The sequence below is a fragment of the Callorhinchus milii genome, unplaced genomic scaffold, assembly GCF_018977255.1.
Source record: "Callorhinchus milii isolate IMCB2004 unplaced genomic scaffold, IMCB_Cmil_1.0 Scaffold12, whole genome shotgun sequence".
Taxonomy (NCBI): domain Eukaryota; kingdom Metazoa; phylum Chordata; class Chondrichthyes; order Chimaeriformes; family Callorhinchidae; genus Callorhinchus; species Callorhinchus milii.
The window spans coordinates 16888323-16914866 of record NW_024704753.1 but is presented as its reverse complement, the minus strand read 5'-3'; the positions used below and the strand labels follow the sequence as shown (position 1 = coordinate 16914866).

At 42.5% G+C, this 26544-nt stretch overlaps 1 protein-coding gene across 2 annotated transcripts in view; it reads right to left on the bottom strand.

The window, feature by feature from the left end:
• dag1 (dystroglycan 1) overlaps positions 1–15021 on the bottom strand; it is a 45084-nt gene extending 30063 nt beyond the window's left edge. For both annotated transcript variants that reach the window (XM_007890428.2, XM_007890427.2), the window contains exon 1: positions 14829–15021. The gene's annotated coding sequence lies outside the window, so the exon portion shown is untranslated. The remainder of the gene's footprint in view (positions 1–14828) is intronic.
• Between the last annotated feature and the right edge of the window lie 11523 nt (positions 15022–26544).

The following is a 26544-nucleotide window of genomic DNA, read 5'->3' as shown; positions in this document are numbered from 1 at the left end:
CTTTTAAATGAGATTGCTGGAATTCCAGAGAGGGGGGAAATCACACACGTCAGAAGCGATTGGAGGCAGCAGAAACTACTGAACACAATTAGAGGAAGTTTCTTTCCATCTTTTCACTTTTTTAAAAAAAAAAGTCATAATTGTTACATTTAAGTCGCATTCATAAGTAGCCAAGAAAAGAAATGTTTGCTGCTTCCAAAATGCCCACACCCAATCTACCTTGTTCAGTATGCAACCATCAACTAAGAAACGGAACAAAAGCTGCCCAATGTAGCACCAGGCCATTCAGACCAAATGATTCCAGTTTCAATTTCATGCCCTGACTGATGCTGTGGGTGATCCTACAATGGCAAAAATTCAAAGCGGTCCACGCAGCCATAAAACACTCCTCAATTTCCGAGTTACAAACCATGCCCCTAGCAAATGGGGTCAATTCCCTGCAACAACAACAACTTGTATAACGCCTTTCACGTCATTTGGGACATGTAATCTGCACTTTTATCTTCACATGTCTCTGAATCAATGTGCCGCATGGACCTATGGCGATGCATGCCAACTCCAAAATTGGGAATTCATCAGGTTTGCTACGCAAACTGGGTGTCAAATACTGCTAACCTACACACAATTTGGATATCCTTTGGTAGAGTAAAGCTTTAAATGCAAAGCAGTGAAACACCACAACAGGAGGCTTTCTCCAGAAAGCCTGTATTGGAGAACCATGCATAATGCACATTATAATGAAGGCCGCATTAATGTTTCTCTTTTACAAAAGAACGCCCCAAGCAATGTAGAGGTCAGAGAGCTCATTTACACAGATATCTGGAGTTACTCTCATACTTAGCTCCAGGTACTAATTATACCTCATCTATAATGCGCGTTTGACAGGAGAACTGACCCACCTGTCTGGTGAAGTCCGTTTTCCTGTGTGAATTAAGGTGACCAGACACTCTGGCTCCTCAGAGGCTTTTTAAATTGCAGGTGTGTCGTAGAAAAATCTGGCTATCTTATCAAGACCATTCGCTGCACCCCCCACAAACACACCTCTCTTGTGCCAATGTTTTCTATGAGTAACAACAGGAAAACAGACGTGGACTCAATTATGATCCCTGAATTTGATATGAGCTTAATTTTTATAGCTCTGTCAAAAATGTTATAGTATTTACCAGTAGATGTAGGCAAATGTGGTTACCATTTTGCAAACAACCAGATGCCACAAATAGCTATGAGGTGAATAAACAGTTAAATCTGGGAGATTGCTAGCCAAAACAGTAGGGAAACTCAATATTTTTTTCAAATAGTGTAATTTTATTTTCCACTTAAAAAACAGGCCAATTGGACCATGGGGTAACATCCTTGCATTTTGATATAGTGCTTTTCACATCTTCTAAATGTCTCAAAGCACTTCACAGAATAGACTGTTAAGTGAACTGACTGTATATTTGAGGGCGAAATGCGGCAGTCAACTGCGCACAGCAGTGTCCCACAAACAGTTGTGGTTTGAAGTGACCAATTTATTATTGTTTTTATTTTCTTGAGGGATCATTTTCAGCCGTGTGGAGTAAGGAAACTTGCCCAAGGTTTCACCCTGCCGGGAATCGAATCCAGGTCTCTCGCTTGCAAAGCGAGTTCTCTAACCACTGAGCTATAAGACTCCAACATCTCATCTGAAGGACAGCACCTTCAACAATTCAATACCTCAACATGTCTACACAACATTGGGCTTGAACCCATGACTTTCTGACACAAGCAAGATTTCTACCAATTGAGCCAAGTGATACCGTAAGGACTAAAGGGAAGGAAACAAAGGAGTAGCTAGGTCAAGGTATTGAATAGGGTATTTAAATTACCTTTGTAACGGGTGTTAAATCTGCAGAGGACACCCAAATGAAGAGTTAAAATGTAGCATGCAAGAAACAGCCAAGATAAAACAAAAACTTAACTGGTGTACACCTGAGCTGATCAATGGCAAATAAATTTCAATACAGACAAATGAAAGATACTGCATATTGTCAGTAAAAATAAATGGTGCATACACTTTGTGGAATAACAGAGCTTTACAGGGAGTAAGTTGAAATATATTGAATCACAGGACACTCACAAAGATAACTGGATTGCACAAAGTAGAAGCTAGTAGAGATGGGTTTAAATATAGCTGGGACATTTGGACCATGAATTGACAAATGGGAGCCTGGCATATCATGGCCCACTGTGGCCTAAAACAACTGTACAAACTAAGTAACAGAAAAATTGCAGAGAATAAACCCAAACACAGATGCCAATAAACAGAAAACATTGCATGGCAAACAGTTGTAGAACTACTTGACCTATCCCTGGGTTGTACAGACATAGAAGGAATTAAAGATTTAGTTGCTAGTCTCTTTAGGAGGAACAGTTGGCTGATCTATGATGGCAGTCACAGGGATACTCACTAGGATAGCTGGATTGCATATAATAATTATAATTGTTGCATTTGATATCGCACGTTATCACTGTAAAGTGAATTGACTGTATGTTTTGTGGGCGGAACATGGTAGTGAAATGCACACAGCAGTGTCCCATAAACAGTCGTGGATTGAGTACCTTTTCCCCACCAGGAATCAAACCCAGGTCTCTCGCTTGCGAGGCGAGTGCTCTTACCCACTGAGCTACAGGACTCCTAGACCAATCTATTCATGTAGGCCTGTGCACATATACGCACACATGCATGCATTTCAAGTTCCAGACTAATCACTGCCATATTGCTTAGCTTTCCTTTGAAAACTTATCAAATGTATTTCTCAGCATATGTCACAAAAACATGAAAAAAACTGATCTTAGATGATACTGAGGACTTACACTGACCTTGATTTTTGACAAATGCAATATCCTGGGTCATTCACAGATAACAGTGTCACAAAGTGTTGAAACTTGCAGCAAGCTTTTTCCATATTGAGTCACACCTTACACTGCAGCACACAACCACATGCACAGCAAAGGCTGCACTGTCATCACCTATTGGGCTGACTTGGTTATAGTTTATAGCACCCACAAATAAGCCTTCTGCTGATTACAGCGACAACCTCAGTCCTGCAGAAAGCGCTTTAACCCTTTCAAGATTTGTGTGAAGAGTTTTGGCAAACAACCCACTGTGCTGACTTATAAAACAATTAATTCATTCAAAAGTAAAAGAAAATGTTGAAATGTAAAGCTGGAATTTACCACCCTCTGGATTCAAAACTCATGAGCATCACTTGAGCAGATAAAAGGGGGTAAATGAAAGGATTCACATGCTGCCAACACAACAGCAGTTCAAATCTCAGCACAGCGCAAACGGGTCAGCATTAAATAAACAGTGTAGTTTCTTGCATCTAATATACGTTTTCGAGCAATGAGCAAAGGAGCTGAAGGTATCCATAATATAACTTCTGTTATGAACTTTGCAAATAACATGCCTGGTAAACAAAGAGCCAAGTCAATTCTGTAGAGGCGATGGTGATCAAATATTCGAGTTAAGCAAGTCTATCTACCGTAATATTGCACTACTGAATGACCAGCTTGACGACTTGGCTCCTGATAACCCTGCAAGGCAATGCCTAAAGGGTAGTACTTTGTTCTGGGAAGAGTCCTGTTGATTACTGGAAAGCTATTAGTTTTAGCTAGTTCAATTCTAATAGTACCCCAATGTGCTCTTTCGGTAGCTAACATCTTCATTTCTGCAAATCAGCACTTCTGTTCTCTGGACAAAGTCTAAGAATGATGCATTCCCCTTGCTTGGAGAGAGTGAATGCAGGAGTCCCCAGCAAGCAGAAATGTTTCCTAAGACTTATCCGTTGGTGGAATGGAAGACTATGCTGACAAGGGGGTTTGTTTCCATGCATCATCAGACTCCCTGCTACCAAAATAGTGAGACTGAATGACACACTCATTAAAGGGATAATGCTGAGAATGCAGAGGATTGTCATTAATCAGTTTGTGACTGGAATTCATTGATCAAGCTTTGTTTCTGCAATTTGAACTGCAGAGCTGTCGTGGTACTAATTCCACTCATACAATTGCTCTAATTATCAGAACTACTAATTTCCACTTCCTACTCACTCCACTTATCACAGCTATTTAATAAATTTCAATAAAATACTGAATTACAATACCACGACCAGGGTTCAAGAACCTGCCAATGTTCACCACCTGGCTTCACTTGAAGAATGCTCATTTGAGTGAAGTCACAGAGAGTGCCAATACCTGTGGAAGTATACCTTAGGACAATTTCATACCTCGAAGTAAAGAGGAGAAACTGCAAAAGAATAGTTGGAACATGGATGAGTGTTTTTGATCAGGTGAGGTGTTAATGTTGGTGGGTTGGTGTTCCACAAACACTGGTTATTTCTCAAAAGAATTTATTCATTCGCACCATGAAGTGGGGACTCTGTTTAGAACATCTGTTTCACTATGTGTTATGTTTGAGAACAAACAGTTTTTAAGAGAGGAGACAACATTCCCATCGCTGTGTTTTTCAGAATTACACCCATTCCTCCTCATCACTGAATTCCTCTGATCTTCAACGGTTGCTCATGCTTGCGTAAACTTGCTTGTACTTTCCTGTCAGCATCTCTAGGAATTTGACAAGTATGTAGTATGCTCTGCATTGGATCCTCATTTACCCAAAATCAGACTCAGCCACTGACTGGTTCCACAGTAAGCAGCTTTAGGAAACATGCATGTGTAGCATAGAATAACCAAAATATTTGATATATTATAACCATTAGCAACCAATTAGTTGTTGATATGAGGGAGAAAGGAAAATGAAATATTCTGGTCAGTCTGGAAGGGAAAGTCAGGCTACAGATTCTCTTGCAATAAGTCAGGCACTAATAACTATATTCAGTTACCCATTTCAGAGCATCCCCAAATGTGCCAAAACAGAAGAGTTTAAACTTAGTGCTCTAAGTTTGATCTTTGGATTTACAGATCTCAGCCAGAACAGCAGTTGGTGACTTACAACTAACATCAACATCCTATGGCTGGCTGGGAAGTGGGGGGGAAATAGGCAAAAAATTGCCAGGCGTCCCACTTCCGATCACTCTTCTGGAAATTGTTGCAAGTGGACAACAGGTGAGGAGAAGATCCATTATTACGCAACGACCCATGCTGAAAAATGAAAGTTTTGTTGGGAGGTGGGATTGGTCTCAATTATGATCATCTGTCGAATAAACTGCCAAAACGTAATGTTATGACTCGCATGAAGACAGGCCACTTGGCTGAGGTACTGGTAGGCAATAGCATTGCAGGAATGAATCAACTCTTTGGGAAATTAATGAATGGGAGAAATTTGATAGAAAAAAAAACATCCTACTGAGCAAACTAACTCCAGTACCTATAGTTGCAGCAAAACCCTGTAGCTCAGTGGTTGATCTGAAATGCTGTACACTGTCCAGCGCCTTGGGACGTCCTCCCGACGTGAAAGGCGCTTTACAAATGTAATCTTCTTGTTGTAGAGCACTCGCCTTGCAACCTGGGTTCAATTCCAGGCAGGGTGAAACCTTAGGCAAGTTTCCTTACTCCACACAGAGCCTAATAATAATCCCTCCAAAACAAAACAATAATAAATTGGCCATTTTCAATCCACAACTGTTTGTGGGACACTGCTGTGCGCAATTGGCTGCCCCGTTTCGCCCACAAATATACAGTCAATTCACTTTACAGCATATTCTCTGAAGCGCTTTGAGAGGTCTAGAAGACGTGAAAAGCACTATATCAAATGCAAGATTATATTATTATAAAAATAATCCTAATCTTCTGAATCATTAAGAATGACTGTACACTCAGTACAGAAAGTGATCCTCAACCTGGTGAATAAACAATTGCAGGAGGTTAGTCCCAAGCAAGGTATAAGTGGGCTTTCAAGATCTCAATACTACTCTGCATATAATTATACTATTATATAGTTACATTACTGTGCAATACTGTGGTTAAAGATGCAACAACAACTTTAAATGAAGCAGTTCAAAACAAACGGGACCCAGCTATCCTGGTAGCATACAGAGAATTCCACATATACCTTACTTAGAAGGTCAAATTTATAGCTTCCTCACGACAGGTAAAACCATCACCTTGTAAGGCACGAGTAGAAACACACCTCATTTATGATTTCCTGAGTATATCACACCTGGGTTGAGTTGCCCGAGGCATGTAATTCTGTGAACAATCGAGGCCACTGCCTCAGCGCCTTGCTCAAAATCACCCTTTTCAACAACTGTAAATGAGACTGTAGACATTCAGCAGGGAACGGAGACCCTAGAGTACCCCACTGAGACTATTTATGGGGAGTGGGGAGCATCAAGGAAATAAAACGAATCCGGGATCATTATCCAGTAACTGCTGGAAAGTGAACGTGTTGATATCAGAAGAGCATTGGATCAGATTTAGCTAAAATTAACCTTCCCACACACACTCCAAGCAAAGCCTGCTGATGCTCAATGTCCACGCACACCCATGTATTAGTAACTGGTAGTTATGGAAGCATGCCTGACATGGGTGAACCTGGGAGAATTTGGAGAAACATTGAAAGAAACAGCTTTTAAAAAGAGCATTAGTGCAAAGTATTCTTGCTCTTATCTGCTGGTCAATGGATCAACATTGGAAAGCATCGACAGAATCATTACAGGATAGGACAATAGTGATTGGATGTCAGGGTGGATTCTGCTCAAAAATTCCCTAGATCAAAATAAATGTGATTGCATTGAACTTCCAAATAATAATAATAATAATCCTTGCATTTGATATAGCGCTTTTCACGTCGGGAGGACGTCCCAAAGCGCTTCACAGAACACCCTGTAAAGTGAACTGACTGTATATTTGTGGGCGAACGCGGCAGCCAATTGCGCACAGCAATGTCCCACAAACAGTCGTAGATTGAAAATGACCAATTTATTATTGTTTTGGGTTTTGGAGGGATTATTATTAGGCTCTGTGTGGAGTAAGGAAACTTGCCCAAGGTTTCGCCCTCTGCCTGGAATTGAACTCAGGTCTCTCGCTTGCAAAGCGAGTGCTCTAACCACTGAGCTACAGGACTCCACAAATAGCTCTCAGGCATTGAGTGAATTGAACATAGCAGTTTCAACACGAGATGAGGAGTGCCCTCTGTCAAAGGAATCATAGAAAGGAACCTGGGCCCTAGTTTTGTGGTACAATATTTTCAATTCAAACAAATGAATTGGAATTACTCTACCACTACCTCTCCCCTTGGGCCACCGAGACTCTCATCCACACCTTTATCAAGTCAAGGCATCACAACTCCCCAGCTCCTGCCTACCCTTGCTCCTCCCCATCCTTGCTCAGCTCCATTGGCTCTCAGTGGATTGAGTTCAAGATCCTTGCCTCACTGTTAAACCCCTCCATGGTCTTGTCCCACCCTAACTCTGCCACTCCCTTCAACCTCACTGACTCACTGCTCCCTTTGCTCAGCATGCTTGCTTCATGTCCCCTGCCCTACCTTCGGCTTGTCGGAAGAACTCCATCCTGGTCCTTGTTCACCTCCCCACCCTTTTCCCTGTTCCCGCCCACAGCTCAGGTGCCCATCGAGCACTGTCAATGCGCTTTGAAAAGAAGGGAATTTCTCCCTCTGTGGTATCCCGACCAACAATCCCCCAGACAAAATGTGTCACCGACATGGCTGTTGTGGCCAATTGGCTGTCGGGTGCTTGCGAGGTGCACAGTCATTGCAACTTTCAGTGAATCCTGGAGTCCTGTAGCTCAGTGGTTAGAGCACTCGCCTTGCAAGCGAGAGACTTGGGTTTGATTCCCGGCAGGGCAAAACCTTGGGCAAGTTTCCTTACTCCACACACCTTGATAATAATCCCTTAAGAAAAAAAAAAAATTGATCACTTCAATCCACAACTGTTTGCAGAACACTGTTGTGCGTAATTGGCTGCCGCGTTTCGCCCATAAATATACAGTCAATTCACTTGACAGTATATTATGTGAAGCGCTTTGAGCCATCTAGAAGACGTGAAAAGCGCTATATCAAATGCAAAGATGATTATTATTATAAATGAGGCAGGCTGAGACCTGCAGTGGAAAAAATAAGGGGGGAAAAGAGAGGGGAGAATGATAGTGCCACACCTGTTCTGTTGAACTGCATAGTAATAAAGATTTTTTGTAGGGTAAGGTTTCTCAGCTTTCATAAACTGAGTGAATTAAGACTTTTGGTTAAATGTGTGAAGAATGTAATCAACACATCACACTTGCAGAATTTTAAAAGGTAGTTCTGACTGAAGTTGTTTCATTAGGATTCTCCACGGATATTAATTCAGCTGGGAGCATGAGCAGAGCTTTCGGGACAGGGGAGTATAGTATAACTTTTAACTTGCATCATCAAAATATTGCTGCTGAAGCTACTGCTGAATAGCACTAATGCCCAGTGCCACCTTTCATCTGCTTTTTAATCTGCCACAAGCCCAGGGACCTGCTGGCACTTACTTGAAGCCGCTTGTTCCAGACTACCATCCAAAAAATATTGTAACATTAAAATGCTGATGGGACGTGTCCGCACTGAAGCCTTCATTTCAATTACCAACATTCCATATGTGCACTTTGTTCCATTACGAAGATTCACACTTCAGGAAAAAAAAACATCCATTTTAACACAAGCCCAGATGAATCTTCAATTCCAGCACAGCATGAGTGCCTTTACTCTTGCGCGAGTACGGGCTGAGAGGAAAAGAATCAGTGCTCTTCTTCACTGTTTATAACAGAGATCTCGAGGTCTATGCATAAGGCTTCAATTCACTTAGGCCTTGAACCTCAGTACCTTTAAACCAGTACTGAGGCGGTTCTGTTGCTGCCCAGATACTAAATAGAGCAGGACAATGCTAACAATTAGAAATTGCTTTTCTCCTCGAGATTCCTCAATTTAGACGAAGCAAGAGGAAGAAATTTATTATGAAAGAATAGTTGGAAGTCTAGCGAATCATCTGTATTTGAATCCTACAAGCACAAATAATGGGCTTCAAGTTAAAACTGCTAGTCACCAAAGCTAATCCAGTCAACTTCCAGAACTACCCAACTTAATCACACCAATAGCTCAGATGAAAAAACTATCGACTAGAAGTAACAGCGGTACAGATCCCCAAAGGCCTCAATTTTGAAATCTAGTCTGTGCTAAGTAAGTTAGCTGTGTGTCAAACAGCAGTTGTAGTATGCCAGCCCACACAGGGAGTGTCAATGAGGAATGTAACCTTCGAAGGCATTTGAACTGAGCCCACTACATGTCCACTCACAGGCCCATACTTGGTAACAGAAGACAGCAGCTTGTTTAGATAGGAGGGGAATCGACGAAAAGAGCTGCATTATATGATTGTCCTCCCAATTCTCTGATGGGATGTGTCTGCACTTTTTATAAGAACATTCAGTTTATCTGTGCTATGATGAAAATGTGCATCAGCAATCTGACAATCCAGGGTCAAACCCCTAACAGAGCATAGCACAGTCAATGATCAAAGGGCAGAAACAAACTGTGCAGACACTAAACCAGCAAACCAAGGGCATTTTATAACCACACCCAAATTAGGCTCTGCCAACCAGGCTTTCTTATACTAAAACAAGCTCCTGCACTCCACACTGCTACTTTTCAATCTAAAAATACCCATACTATGAATAGCAAATTATGCTCGAATATTTTTAAGCACTGATACATTCATCGACATTAACCCTCTGCATACCCACAGCATTTCAGCACAATCACCTCATAATTACACCAGTTAATTGTCTTGGGTCAAAGTCTAAAGTTTCTTGATGCCGGTGGACTTTTGTCCCCAGATACCTTTCACTCAGAGCTGTACAGGATTTTAAATACTCGAGTGTCTCACTCATAGGTTTACTGGCACTGACCACCCCTTTGTTACTTGCCCAAGTGGCCTTTCTGCAAGTATTGACAGGTTGTTCAGGCACAGGTCAAAGCTGAAATTGTTCTTGTTCTCACATGTACACACCCCTTTGACAGGAAATTAACATGGATAGCCCCTCAGCTCATTGATTCTCATTTTCCAGTAACCCCAAACAGCATACGGACCTTTCCGAAATGCGTCCAGGGTCTTGGCCTAACCTGCTAATTATCCCTGTATCAATAAAGATCTTGCGTCTATCAAAGCTTGTCCTTCATAAAAATGACCTTGTGGCCAGCTGCTTCTTAAGTCCTGTAGTCCTGTAGCTCAGTGGTTAGAGCGCTCGCCTTGCAAGCAAGACACCTGGCAATTCCAGGCAGGGCGAAACCTTGGGCAAGTTTCCTTACCCACATGCCTAACAATAATCCCTCCAAAAACAAAGCAATAATAAATTGGTCATTTTCAATCCACGACTGCTTGTGGGACACTGCGGTGCGCAATTGTCTGCCGCGTTTCACAACAAATATACAGTCAATTCACTTTACAGCATATTCTGTGAAGAATGCAAGGATTATTATTGTTATAAGTATTTATTCCAGGTTCCACTTTCCCGTTCATGTTAAGAATCTTAAATATCTCCATAAGATCCCTTCAGAAACGTTTATTAAAGGCTGTAGCTGATCTAATTGTTCCTCATAGCTCATCCTTCTACACTAGGGATCAGTCTGCATTACCTCTATGGACTAGACAGTCCATTTACATCATGATGATCAGAAGTTGTACATAGCATTACAGGATAGCTGACAATACTTATGATTTCTGGGAAATTTATATATATTCAACCAAGTAAATATTTCAGCCCAGCATCATAACACATAACCAACTTCCATGCAAAACTCCTTGAGAAGCACCAACTATTGAGTTAATAGATTCTGAAATACTGGCTCATAAATACACTGTACACTGATTCTGAAGGTAAGACTCAATAGAATTTATGAACCATCAGGCTTAGCACTAAGATATATTTCAGTATCTCAACAAGATGGCTCCAAGTGTAAGGCATTCATTGCCATACCGCTTCACATGGTTGATAATACAACTGCTTCAATTTATGCTTAGCTGGGTGGCAATGTGGGTACAATTCATCTTGATTTCAGTTGTTGGGGCCAGGAATGTTAAGGACCCAATATTCGATGACTGTGTATGGATATTGTATGAGGGCAAGATCATACTCTAAATCCTACATTAGGCAAAATGTGACCAAAACCAAGGGAGCTAAGAAAAAATAATTTAATGCTAATGATTTTATCTATTCCTAAACATGCTCATATGCCTCTCAAAAATGCTACAACACGCTGCACCAATTGATGGGATGATTTGAATTGGCCAGCTCCATTGGCATTTCAAAACCGGTTGGTGCACAGAATGTCAAAACAGCTATCTTCCAGATAATCACTTCTTGTGCGTGTGGATTGTACAGGAAGTGATGTCTGCGAGCCGACATCCCGAAAAATCAGTCATTTTGGCTTCCCAGGCCACAGGTAGCTTTTTGAAGGGATGAAGTGAGCAGCTTTTGTATTTTCTAGGTAAATAAATGTATTATAATGAAGCTCCTTGTAATGGGGTTCCACTGTAGTTCTACTGAGCCCAGGAAACTTATTAGGCATGGCATGCCATAGGGAGACTCTCACATCATGCAACACACTTAATATCCAGACACCACTCACTTCTTTATGAACTGATAACCAGGGAGCTACATAAATGCAAGATGTTTTTTGTTGAATACTGTATGAGGATCTAAAATCGGTCTTCTGATAAAGATTTAGAGCTTGTTTAAGACTGTAATAGATGCAGATCTTACATAAGATTTATAGAATAGTTTTACTTCAGTTGAGGATTATGGGCTAACATTAATATGAAACTCAAAAATTAAAGATAGGAAGAGAATGATAATGGGATTGTGTGAGGGGTTGCAACAAGACCAGAAACAAGAAACAAGAGACCAGGAATGAATGTAAATGTATATAAATAACAGAAGATGGGAAATAAAATTAAACACTGGCAATAAAGGATCAAATGAATGTAAAAATTCAGCGCTCTGAGACAATGCCCTGTGTGAAGGGCGCTATATAAATGAAAGTTATTGTTGAAAATCATTCAATAGAAATGGGAAATGAAAAAAATAAAAATGAGAAAGTAGTAATAAGGAAAAGAGGAAAGACAGGTTGACAGCGCTTCACATACTACATAGGATTTTTACTGAAATCCTTGTGACAATGATGAGGATTTTTTAATATAAAATCTCAATGACGTGGACTTACAGGTACAAATTTGAACATAACTTGAAGTGAGCTCTGTACCTGGAATTTCCCATCCATCACAGTGTGTAAATGGAGACTGACAGATTCAATCTTACCAACGCAAATAAGATTTGACATCCCAGGAAAATGCACTGAAAGTTCAGTGTGGTCAAACTCCAAACCAGAAAAAACATGATAATTTGCACATTCAACCTCTACCTTAAGTACCACAGGATCCTGATGCATTGTTATCACCAAACATACTTTGTCACTGACCTACCTGGGTCTTTTCAATCCTTCACTCACTCTTCTAATCTCATTCATCATAACTCCCCTTTTGTTTCCTCAATCTTCAAACACTCCCAACATCCAGTGAAATCAAGACAAATGGCACTTTTGCTTCTACAATTCATTCTTTCCATGAACTTGTGTTTTTCTCCCCTCTTTGTACAATTCAGTGCAGTTGCCCAGGTACAATCCAATACCTTGACCGAGTAAAAACTCAGTATGTGAAAGCCTAGACAATGTGCATTGACAGGCTATTCAATATTAGGGCATTGGCGCCAAGCTGGATCCTGTTCACACTGAACATCTACTCAGACACATTTGCCAGCCAATTTCACTAGATAGCGTTCAGAAGTAGCAACCCTGTATGATTTCCTCTTCTTTCCCAACCTTGACCAAAATTGTTACCATGGTGATAGGCATGTGGAACAAGACAACCAGCATAGTTGGAGGAACAAAAAAACTACAGAAAGAAAACAGGAGGGAGTTTTTTTCCTCCCCACTGGGGGTGAAGGAGAAAATTATTAGCCATACGCCTAAAGTGGCAATTGCTGTGGATCTCTACCCCCAAAACTCAAGACTCCCCAAAGCAACGCAAGACTTCGTACTTGTTTTAAAACAGTCAGCGCTACCGTAAAACAAATCGCAACAAGAATTCATGGAATGAGTTTAACACTAGCCCAGCACGAGTTTGCAAATTCATGGGGGTGGAGAGGCGCAGAGAGAAAGAAACAGATGGACCTTCAATCTCCACGGAGCCATTGTCATGGTGGCACACAGTAGGTTGCCTGAAGTTTCTGTGGCTCGCTTGTAAACAGGAATTGTGCGATGACCTCACTGCTCCACTAATTTTACCTATCAGTTTCAAAATTCAACATTTCGTTGCTTAAGAATTGACTGAATACAGCACTTAAAATTTCAGAAGCCACAGGGCAATTGATCATTTCTGCCATACCTTGTATCACACCTGTTGTGAGACAAATATTCCATAATAGCCTTGCAGAAAAATAATACACTGGTGTGTCAGTCAGCCTGGCTCAGTGGGAAACCCTCTTTCTTGCCTCCGTGTCAAAAGGTTGTGGCTCAGGCCCCATATGGGGCTTGGGAGCCAGGTCTAAGATGCCATATCCCCAGCACAATGCTGGGGAAGCTCTACATTGTCAAGACTCCCCCGTGGCCCCTGTTCTAAAAGGAAAGGAAATTGTGTGGAAATTCACTACCTATGTTCGCCTACAAACACCCAGCCACCACCCTTGACAGAAAGACTCTGAAGCACGTTGTGGTGATAAGGCACTAATAACTAAAGTACTTTTTTTTTCTCCAAGCCACTTAGTCATTAACAGCATCCACCTGCTACTTCTCCCCCCTCCCCCCACCACACCCCCCTCCGAAACACTTCATTGAAAACGGGATGACTTTGCGAAATGTTTCGAGAAATAGTTTGGAAAAGCGTTGTTTTTTTTAATATATATATATATAAGAAATGATTCTGAACGAAGTCATCCGACGTCCAGCGAGGGGATGGGGGGGGGGGATGGGGGGGGCTTCCGAAAGCCGTGTGCAGCTCAACTTAAAAATCAGCCTCTGTATAAATCTACCGTACAAACACACCGTTGAGGTCTGAAACCGGAGGATCGGTCGATCTCTCTCTCTCACACACACACACACACACACAGAGACACGCGCGCGCGCGCGCAACAAAGATAGGGAGGAAAAAAAATAGGAAAAGAGCCACCACCTCAACCGAGAGGCTCCGGGAAAGTTGTGGGTTGTGTTGCACGATTGGACTTGGAAGTCACTGGGTGGGGGAGTGGGGGAAGAAAGGGAAAACGGGCTGCGGAGTCTCCCGACCAAACACAGGCAGCAGAACTGCACTGCTCTGCTACTCTGCACTGCTCTGCTATACTCTGCGCTGCTCTGCTGTACTCTCTATGCTATACTCTACACTACTCTGCACTGCTCGCTCTGCCTCTGCTGCAAAAGTCTAAGCCCAGGCAGTGTACCCCAGGCAACCGCCCGAGAGGAGAAATGCAAACAGCAAAAAAAAAAGGGCTGCCGGCCAGAGAAGAGCGCACCGCAGCCCTCAACCAAGACGGGGAATACTTTACACCCCTCACCGCACCCCACCCCGCAGCTGCTGCTGCTGAATCCCTGTCGCTGGTGCATTTAACCAAACCAAAGCTTTTCCCGCCGCGGTTGCTGACCGAGCTGGTGCTCGTTTTGCCGCCGGTAATATGCGGTGCTGCGCTCCCCTCCTCTCCTCTCCTGACCGGGGCGTCAAGTCAGACCATTCCTGAGGTAAAAAAGTGCTGTTACACCCGAAGCGCGTCGGAAGAGAGAAGACACACACACACAGACAGACAGACAGACAAAGCGCGCTGTGTACCTGAAGGAAGGTCGCGCTGCGTCGTGTCTCCGACCTAAACCTTTACTTCAGATCCATCTTCAACAAGTGCGCTCTTCGGAGACCGCTCGACTGGGAACGGAACGGACGGGCAAACGGACAACCAACTCTCCCGCACCTGCCGCGCGCCGCAGCTCCACCACTCGCCGTCCGTCCGTCCGTCCGGCCACCCCCACCCACTCCGACGACAGCGCGCGTCCTCCCGCCTCCCTCCCCGCCCCGCCCCACCCCCTGCGCCTGTCAGTCACAAACGCAGAGCCAATCAGCGTCCCCCGATCGCCCAGCAGGACCCGCCCTCCCTCCCTCCGGCGTCCATCAATCGCGGACGGAGAGCCAATCACAAGCGCCGGGCCTCAGGCTGGGGGCGGCGCCAGCCCGTCGCTTGTCAATCCCCGAGCGCGAGGCCAACCGTCACTCACCAACCGTCACTTTGACCCCGCCCACCCGGCAAGTCAGTCACACGAACCCTCTCACCCTCTCGCCCCCCACCCCACCCACCACCACCGCCACCACTGCCCCCCCACCACCGCCCCACCACCACCGCCACCACTGCCCCCCCACCACCGCCCCTACACCGCCACCACCACCGCCCCCCCACCACCATCACCGCCACCACCGTCCCCCCACCACCACCACCGCCACCACCGCCCCCCTCCACCACAGCCCCTCCACCACCACCACAGCCCCCTCCACCACCGCCCCTACACCGCCACCACACCGCCCCCCCACCACCATCACCGCCACCACCGTCGCCCCCCACCACCACCGCCCCCAACACCACCACCGCCACCACTGCCCCCCCCACCACCCCCCCCCCCACCGCCACCACCGCCCCCTCCACCACCCCTCCACCACCACCACCCCCCCACCACCCCCACCGCCCCCCCATCACCACCGCCACCACCGCCCCCTCCACCACACGCTAAGGTTATTGGGCTCTAGGGCGAGACCAGGTCGCTTGTCCGCCCCGTGACAGTAACCCTGCACCTGACACTTATCCATCAAAAACTTGTCCGTCCTTCCTCACTCAGCTTCCACAAGTTGTGTGTCAATCAAGCATTTCGCCCACAAAATATACAGTGTATCTTGTGAAGTGCTTTGAGACGTCTCGAAGACGTGATAAGGAGCTATATCAAATGCAAGGATTATCATTATTATTATTATTATCCATGTACGTAGGTAGCTCCTTCCATCTATCAGCTTTGGACTCCCAGTCATTTCCACACAGTATTTGGCAGTTATGCCCTTCCATCAAAATTACCCTCAAATCCGTACTTTAATCTTTCAATATTCACTCTCGGGGCTGGAAGGGCTGTACTTCTTAATAATCAATGCACTAGATATAACGTTTAGCAACTACAATTGGCCTCAAGTATTCTTGGTTAGGAGACGGACAATAAGAAAGAGAAGAGAAAAGTCTGCCCTGGATGGTTCACACACCCGATGCAGTGAGCCTAATGGAAATTGGATGTGAACACTGAGAATAGGATTGGGCTCAATTGTGATATCTCCAACAGCCACACAGCCTGTCAACACTCCCTGTCTATTTCCATCATTTATATTACAGATAACCCTGAAATGGCAGCCTCGTGGCATTTGAATGTTATTAATATGACCTGACCAGGTGGAGGTGAGTTTAAAGCATGTATTAACAAAGGAATAAAAGATGCTGTCCATCAGGACCCTGAAGTAAGTCCAAGCAACGTGTGATTGATAGTCATATTGATGCTGGCAGCTGGATACTACTGACAAATATTACAGAGCAACCGGCTTTTATTCACAAGCTCTTCAGACAGCCACGCCTGTAGCATGGTACCGTACTCAGAATTGATGCTGATACTCTCTGAGACTCTTAACCACACTTGTGGAAGAGCAACTGGCAGAAAAGCCACACAATAGCGTTTAATGTGAAGGCTAATGATTGCACATAAAATTCGGCTACTTCCCGCATCCCTTGAGTCAACATCTAGCTCTTCGTGTTAAAGTCAAGTTTGGATAAAATGTTATAGTGGGCTTTTCTATTGTTTCATCAAGCACTCCTATCTCAGACACACTACTACATGCAGATGAAGCTCCTCTCCATCGCGTAATCAAGAACTCCCAAGTCAGATCCTGGGAGGCATTAGCCTGAAAAAGAAATCACAAAACAATTTGAGCTCTAATTTATTGTTGATTTTACTGTAGAAATGTAGGCTTGAGTTAACGCAATCATTCAGTGAGTAAACATGATATGTGGTGCGGGGCCATACATGAAGGACCCAAGTTCAATTGTTGGCCTGTATTGAATTCTCTGATCACATCTGGGACAGTTGTGTCGCTGCAATTTATTTCCACGAGCGTTGGCAGACAACTCAATGTGTGACAACTCAGCATCACCACCGAATCTATCGTCGCCCCAGTCACACGGGCGCACCAAACCAGTAGATGGTGCTGTAAAGGGACCAGGAGCAGAGACTGTGATTTTCCCCTCCACATTAATGCGAAGCTACGTTTTTTAAAAAAAACATAAAGAAAAATGAATCGGAAATTTCCAGCCAGGCGCACACACACGTCTCAACGCGCTTCGCAGAATATACTGTAAAGCGAATTGACTATAGTTTGTGGGCGAAACACACGGCAGCATCACCAAACGATCATGGAATGAGCGACCAAATTTTTTTTTCAAATTTATTTTTAGAAGGGATTATTACGATCCACCAATCGACTAACAACCGGGTTCCTACTTATTGCTAACTAAACAGAGGCGTGTGGAGTAAGGAAACTTGCCTAACGTGAAACTAATAGTGTAACTAAGAGATGATTCTAAGGCTGCAATCACACAGCCTACAAATTGCTCCCACATGGGAGTGTTCTGTGTGAATATGCTCATCCCGTGGAGCAGTTTTGAATTCAGGATTTTATTACCTGTGGTTGTTTTGGATTTTCCATTATACAAAACCCAGAACTCTTGAACGGACAGCCATAAGCATACGCTTTTTCTCTTCAACTCATCCATAAAACATTTGCTTCAGCTCCCAGTTCAACCTTCCTATTCAGACCTCCCACAGACACAGCAGTGAAATTCTCAAAAGGGGATATTTTCTTTTTTGTTATCAATTTTCACCTCCTGAAAACGCTTTGTTGGGCTATGGTTTCAAGGATATTGCTTGGTTCCTCGGCAAGAGGGCATTTTTGCAAGAGTAAACCTAGAAATTAGTCTGATTTCCCACACAATTATTCTGTTCCAGTGTTGGGGGAGATCAGAGCAAGACCAAGCCAGATCTTATTGTCATTCGGTTTGTATGTATGCTCATTTTCTCAGGAGAAAAATGGAGGAGGAGTGGGATTTTAACTCTGTAGACTTTATTTTGTTTTTGTCAATTGTTTGCATTTTTAACATGCAATAATACCCACAAAATACGTTTTGCCCACAAAATACACTTTGCAATGCATTCGGCGAAGCACTTTGAGACGTCTCGACAACCCGATGAGGCACTATATCAAATGCAAGGATCATTATTATAATACACACTCTTTCATGTAATATGATTGTATGTTGGAATCAGAAATACGTTATTGCTTAAAATATTATTTCGGTTCAGTTTAGAAATGCTCATGTTTGTCAGCTTATCTTTGGAATGACAATCTTGATAATAAATTGGTTGTTTGATCGGGTGAATGTTATCACACGCTTGACCGGATTGAAATGATCTGTGGACACTATAAGCCTAAACAGAATCAGCACAATTGTCGAGTTTATGCCTAAGTGTGACATTTGTTGCGGGCTAGTTGGTATAACTTCAGATAAATTGTTATGAGAAAATGATAGTGTGTGCATCTTGATGAATTCAATTGGTTCAGAAGTAAGAAGTGTGCTCATTGTAGCTGCAGGATTTCTCATTAATCGTTGATGTAACTGGATTGTTTTAATCAAAATCAGCTCATGGATACTGCACCCAAGGACAACCTCATCTTGTTCAAACCAACCAGTAAACAGGCTTGTGAGGATGTGCAGATTTCATAGACCATCTATTCTGTTGTTAAAAAGGGACAAAACCTTTTTTGTATAACGGCATAACTACGAAACGGCATAACTACGAAAGTCAAGGCTGTTGGATTTCTTAATGTGCTACCTGCTATTATCAAGGTGCCAGTTCCAGAAACAACACTCGCCAGTTCACGTTTTCGAGTTCCATATCTGATGCTCGCTAGTTCGAATTCACTAGAAACGACAAGCCATAGGCAATAATAATCTTTGCATTTGATTTATCGCCTTATCATGTCTTCGAGACGTCTCAAAGCACTTCACAGAATATACTGTAAAGCGAATTGACTGTATACTTTGTGAGCGAAACACAGCAGCCAATTGCTCGCAGCAGTCCGCTTTAGATGAAAGATCTTGAAATTTTCCATCTACTGCTTATGAATCTGATGAATTGATGAACTTTTTATCATTGTTGATATTGTCATTACAGTAACATTGTTATGAAACCGCCAAACAACTGAAATCAAAAGTAATCAAAGAAATAAAAGGTAACACGTGTGAGAATAGCAAATATTGTTGGGAGTAACCTGCTATTGTAACTATGTTTATTGAACTAACACAACTTTTCTGCTTTATTAGGTAAACAAGCTTTGAATATAAAATACAAGTGACTTTGGTTCCTCTGTTCATGGGTCCTAATATATAATTTCCGGCAAACACAATAAGCTGGTCTTTCAGATTTCAGTAGAGTAGTTAAGTCCACCATTGACTGTATTTTTGAACCCAACAGTATCAATTTTGCAATGTAATGTTGGGGTAATGTTGGGGAGTGCTACAATCTAGAGGTGTCAGACATTAAAACTAAACCTGGATGTTAAAGATCCCATGGCACGACTGCACTCGAAAAGAAGAGTTTCCCGGTGTCCTGGTCAACAATCCCCAAATAAAATTGGTCATTCACTTCACGGCTGTTTGTGGGACGCTGGTGTTGTGAAAATTGGCTGCTGGGTTCGCCTACAAATACACAGTCACTACACTTTACAGTAAATCCCTTGAAGCATTTTGAGACGTTTGAACGATATGATAAGGTGCTCTATCAAATGCAAGGATTATTATTATGTCATATTTCTCCAATTTGTAGCTGACTATAAATATTGTATTAAATTGGAAACAGCTTAAACAGTGTTTTGAAAGGGTATTTACCAGCGATTGAAGCTGATGAAAAAATAAGAAGATNAAAAAAAATTGCGGCATGTTATCTGGGCCAATAGAATTTATAATCATTTTAAATTCGAGGATGTTTACAATCTGGTGCTGGATAAAATAATGAACATGCTTGAGAGATAATGTGATCCAAAATGTAATATGACCTTGGAAAAACAACATTTTTATGTGTGCAGAAAGATGGAGAAATATCCTTTGTGAAAGACACTATATACAGTAGGTGCAAATTGTTGTAATTGAAGTAAGAACTCCCAGTGAGCACCTGTGAATTTGGATAGCCAAAAGAAAAGGATTTGTGTAACTTGCTGACAAAATCCATCATAAAGGACGGAATAATTTGTGGAATACCAGATAATTGCCTGAGAAAAGAGGGCACTGTGTTTAGGAAGCAAGACTTGAGTTTAGGCAAAGCAGTAAAAATACGCAGGACAGCAGAAATAATAAAGAAACAGGTAAAAGAGAGTGCAGGGATGAAAATTGAACTGTTCACACAGTCAAAAAGAGATTGCAAAACAGCCAAATGAGAAATCTGCCATCAGTCAAAGGTAAAGAGAAAACTGTGTGGAGGGTCTGGGAAAATAGCATAAATCCCAAACCTACAGTTTGTCTGTTTTTGTGGAAACTATGCAAAAAATGTGACAAAATGAATCGCTCGGTAAAATGTTGTAAATCACCGAATGGGCAAAAATCAAGTACGCTTTGTGGAACAAAAGTTGTTTGAGAGACTTACGTGGTAGGTGTATTCCTGTAAGTGGGTCAAATTAGGCAGATTTGCTGCCATTATTGGTGAATGAAATGGTCATACCATTTCCAATTAGATACAAGAGTGCAAGTGAATGCCATTTTGGAGGATGATTACGAGAGATGACAGCAAAGACCAAAGTTGCAACCAAAAGGACTTATGTAGCCAGTTCAATTAGTCAGTAAAGAAGTCAGAGAACATTGGGGAAGATGTGTATAAGAGCCTTCTGATTTACCGCTATACTCCATTCACCAGCTGAGCTCTTTGTGGGAAGGAGCATCTATTTGTCAAGTAGAAACTGCTGAATACAAAGATATCCTCTTTATTATCAGACAGATCTGGGACCAGCAAAGATTCGGATCCAAGCCAAGTCCATTACGCAATGAAACCCCAGGAATAAGATCTGTTCATGAGATAAAATGTTGGGAAAGACTGACAGTGACATGTGAAAAGCTTGATGTAGTAGGTAATAGCTAGTAGGGAGTTATGTGTTAAAGACACAGTGAAAGCGATGTGCCCGTAACCTCTCCTCTTCGGTCGGAACGTTAAAGTTTCCAGTGAATAAAATAAAGTTAAAGTAAGAGTAAATGTCTTTACTTTTCACATTGATGCAGAGCTGCATGTTGGAGATGTCATCAAGATCAATAAGATCCTTGGTGCTTTCTTATAACCTGCTCCTCTCCAACAATCCCTAGTTCTGACGAATGGTCACGGACCTGAAACATTTTCCTCTCTCCATGGATGCTGTCTGACCTGCTGCGTGTTCCCAGTGATTTCTGCGTTTACACCAGAGTTCCAGCATCTGCAGTACTTTGCCTTTTGTTCCCTGGTCTTTTCTGTTGGTTTAGGTGGATGTTAAGGATCCCTAGAATTTATTTGGAATATGAGCAACGGTTCTCGCATTCTTCTACCCAATTGTCTTCCCTCCTCCAGATTCACCCCCAAAAAGATTAATTTGCAGAGTATCTGTTTGCTGTTTGTGGGTGCTGCTGCCAGAGATCAGATAGCAGATAACAGATAACAGTCACTACACTTCAGATTAATCTATTTTGCAAAGTGCATGAGAAATTTTTATGTGATCTCGTGTTGTATCAAAAGTATTTTTTATTATTGGACTATACGGATTGTATATTACATCACAGGTATGTGATAAAGAACCCCTTAAGTACTAAAGACAAAGGTTTGATTTGAAGGTAAGAAGATATAATGATATATTAAATATATCCCATAATCTGCTTTTTTTTGCTTTTTCTTACAAGCACATTGTCAAAGAGATTTACAAAACTAAGGAAGGGCAATAGATTTTGCTACACGGTGCCATTTTTAAAAGCAACATTCAATAGGAAATTGGATAAGCTGAAGAGGAAGAATATAAAGGATATGGGCAAAGGACAGGGTATTAAAATTTTGGAATTAGAATTATTGATTGGTTAGTCAGTAGATTGTGTAAATTTGTCGGTAACGCCTAATGATCTAGCATTGTCTTATAAGTGGGAAAATTATGGGCCACCCCTTAAATACAATATGTGAATGTTTCAATTAAGTTCCACCAGTTTGAACTAGAATGCGCTGGGGCAGTAAAGAAGGAGTTACACAATACACCTCAGCTGCCTGTGTGTGGAAATGTATACCAGAGTCTAGTTATTCTTCCTTATCATTCACGGATTGACTATACAGAATGAAGATAATTAATATAAAAACGCTTAAAATGATACTTCTCCCCAAAACACAGCAATTACTACTTATAATTTGAAGAATACTGCACAGTCTGAAAATGAGAAATACCAATATTCTGGATCTTCTAGATCGGTATAGCTCAATTACACTTTGGACAGTGGACTTACGGACTGAGCCATCGAGGCAGCCGTCCATCACAACTGTTCCAAACGCATAATAAAATCCAACCTCGCACATTGGACTACAAAGCTTCCAGCAAAATACATTCATCATCCAGCAAAGAGAGGGAACAAAATTACATTGCATAGTCAACAGAAGAAAGAGATTATGACATCAGTCGGGTTCACTCTGAACTGTAAGTGGCCATGAAAGCAAGATGTGTGGATTCACCAGTGGGACATTTCCACTCAAAAGAAGTGCAAGGAGCATGTTTGCCAATGAGTCACAGCCGACAGACTGAGTACCACAATAGACCAGAAAGACATGTTAAGACTGAACCTCAAAATCAGTCCAAGATTCATCCACATATCTGTTCAAAGAAGACCAAAGTCCAAAACGTTTGAAAGTAGCAAAGGGGCCAATGAACACCTCTTTAGGAAGGCCTTCCCCTCTCTTTTCGACCTACCTTCAGCTCCTGGCCATTGCACTTGCTGACGTAGAACAGCTTTTCATTCCAACAATCCTCTGTTTGTTAGTCTGTTACTGCAAGATTTCCCTCTGATTTAGGCTGTCTGGAGTCCTTGGCCACTTTGATAAAACTTTCACAATAAACTCCATTCAGCCAACAGAGGCGAACCATCCTGTTTCAAAGCAGCTGCTTCCAAGTTGGCACACATCCATTATCAAAGCACAAAACCTCCACACAGGGGGTGCTTGAAGGCTGTGGCGTAGGCTCCTTTTCGCCGCTCCAAGTGCCAGTTTATGCGATGCTGAATTGGGAAGGATTCGGCTGTACACAGCGCTGTCTGTTGGGAGCCATACATTTACAAGGCACATTTAACTGTCTATCTCCTTGTAACCCCGTTTCCTCGGAGGTAGCTGAGAACGTCAAAGTGAAGGGTTGACGAGGCAACACAGTGATATCCATTATCCATTTCAAAAGGCCAAGTGTCAAATTTGCTTATGCTTTCATCAAAAAAAGAACCCAAAGCTCTTTTTTTTGATAAAAGCATAATATTTGACACCATATTAACCTGTCCACTCCCTCTGCTCAGCAGGCTCCGGCCTGCTCCACGTCCCAAATATTTATTCCAAGTTTTTCTTCTCTCCCCTTCTGATGAGAGTGTTACCTCGTGTTAGTGGATGGTTCCATTGGATGATAAAACAACTCTGGAATCTCACCTAAGTGACCAGTGTGTGTGTGCATAATGAGTGTCAACAGAGTAATATCACAGCCAAGTACATCGGTGTTCACGTGTGTACTTTCCAGCAGAGTAACGAGAAGAATCCTGGTTTATCTTTAGTAAAAACAGAAGTGGCTGGGAACACTCAGCAGGTCAGGCAGCATCTATGGAGAGAGGATTGTGAGTTAACGTTTCAGGTCAATGAACTTTCGTCAGGTTTATTTTTCTTTCCTTGCTCACTGGTGCTGAGGTAGTTGCAGAGGTCCTACTGGTACTATGTCTGGGACCAAAATCACATTGGGACCTTCCATCCTATGGCTTTACCAACTGAGCTGTCATAATATTGAGAATATCAGCATTAAGAGTCAACTAGGCAACAGAACATTCTTCAATATCATTCTACTTCATTACCATATAAAAAAAATCCTTTCCTTACCTAAAATTTTATTATCCTTCATCAAAAAGTCATACACGGACTCCAGGTATGTCTCCGCTTTCTTTCTCTGTGTGATAAACATACACCAATCAGTTTAGAAATGGCTCTTGTTACTTCAACAGTATAAATTTCTGCCTAATCTCCTGTCAGATGCAAGTCTATAGACTCGTTGCACCTGGATGCTCCACAAGCATCTCTTTGTAAATTAATTACGCTTCTGACATACAGAGCAAGATGGAAGCCATTGAAAAGCAGAAACAGGTGAGGAAAGAACACACACGAGGAGCCGTAACAGCTGGAAGGAAGTTGCCCTCTTAAGCTTGGAGTGCACTCTGCTGTCAGTCTGATCATTGAGAGCACTTTTCACCTAGATTCACAGTGTACTAAAACAATACAATGCTGCTTATTACTACCCACCTATTTCGTGCTTGAATATTTCACTGTCTGCGATTCTCTGCACTCTCTCCAAAGTACCATCTGTTATTGTTCTGATTCAGAAGGGCTCAGTACAATTTGCCGCTTCTAATAGTGCGTAATTGTTTTCTGTCTAACTGTCTAAATTGGTGATATTTCATAATTGTGGTGAAATGTGTGGGGAAATGTGTGGAAGATAACAAGATAGTGGGAAAAAAATACGACAGAGTAAGGGAGCTGTGCTTCCTTATGGCTTCCGAATGGAACAGCTGGCTGGAAGGGTTGAACTCCCTCGATAGCTCAACAACAACTATAAATTACACAGCACCTTTCACGTCGGGAGGGTGTCCCAAGGCGCTCGACAGTCAGGGATTTAAACCCAAGCTAAGGATTGGGATCAGCAGGGCGGGGAAGGGCAGGGAGGGTGGAGGTAGGAGGGAGACCGAAGGTGCAGTTGGTCTTGAGATGTGCCTTGAACGAGGCAAGGGAGAGAGAGAGAGCAAAGTGAAAGCACTGTGGGATGGAGTTCCAAAGGGTGGGGGCAGAGAAGCTGAAGGACCGATCGCCGATGGTGGGGCAGGCCAGGCGGGGGACGTGAAGCAGGCCAGAGCCTGCTGAGTGGAGGGAGCGGACAAGTCGATATGGCGTTAGCAGGTCACAGAGGTAGGAAGGAGCAAGGCCGTAGTGGGCTCAGTAGGTAAATTCACTATGTGGTGTGGTAATACTCCGTACACCTTCAATTTCCATTGCGAAAGAGTTGGGAGCTGGAGCAGTCGTGGGGAGGGTCATTGCAATTAGCCTCAATCTGCTCACCCTCCCACTCGCATACTTGTAAGAGGCATCACTCTGTAACTTGTTTTCTATACATATTGTTTGGACTTGAGCAAAATGTATCAGAAGGAATTCTAGAATACCCTGAGGATGTGAAACTTACCCGCATTATACCACAGGTAGAATTAAATCCACAGCCCTAGCAGTTGCGAAAGAAAATTGCATTACAGGCCTGAGTGCGCAACTAGGTTATAAGCCACAAATTCCATGAGTTTCTGATTAGAGACATCTCTGTAAGGGTTAACAAGAAGTGAATGGAATAGCCAAATAGATCGATGACCTTAATGGCTAACAGAAAGGACAATTTCAATAACTATTTCAACAAATTATGGGGTTTCGGTGAATGAAAACAAATGGAAGCAGGAAAAAGTGTATCTCTATTCACAGAACACCACAAGGAAAATCCAAAATGGTTTATTTTGATTTTGGTAATAATTTTGGGGGGAATAGATTAAAATCCTGGATGAAAATGAAAACACTACAAATGACAAACCCCGAAAATGCTTTAAATGCGCATCAGTTCAATCAAGATCAGAGAAAGAAAAACAGGCTATCCGTTTTTGGTCATAACACCTCATCATCAATTCAATCCGGCAATATTAACTTATGTCTTTCAAAAAGTTTGGATGACGTTTCCACTAACTTTGGCATCGTTCCCCAAGTGTCTGCCACGTGTTTGCCACATTTCTCACGAGTTTTGTATGTTGGCCAAATTGGATAAGTGGGGTTTCCGTGGATAAGATGAGGAGCTTCACTTCAGATAATGTTTAACCAGTTTTTGGCATATGTTTATTGTCATAGAATCTTAAAGCAGGGATGATTTGACCAGATGAACACACTAGCATTACCCACAAGGTGGTTTGCTGTAAAATAAAAATGGCTACTGACATTTGAAGCGCTTTGAGATGTCTTGAAGATGTGTTAAGGCGTTATATCAAATGCAAGGATAATCATCATTATTATTATTATTATATAAGCCTCGGGTTCTGGGCAAGTCTTAAAGGATTGCTGTACCTCCAGAGAGATTGCTTTAATGAAATATATATATATATGGTGTTACATATGGA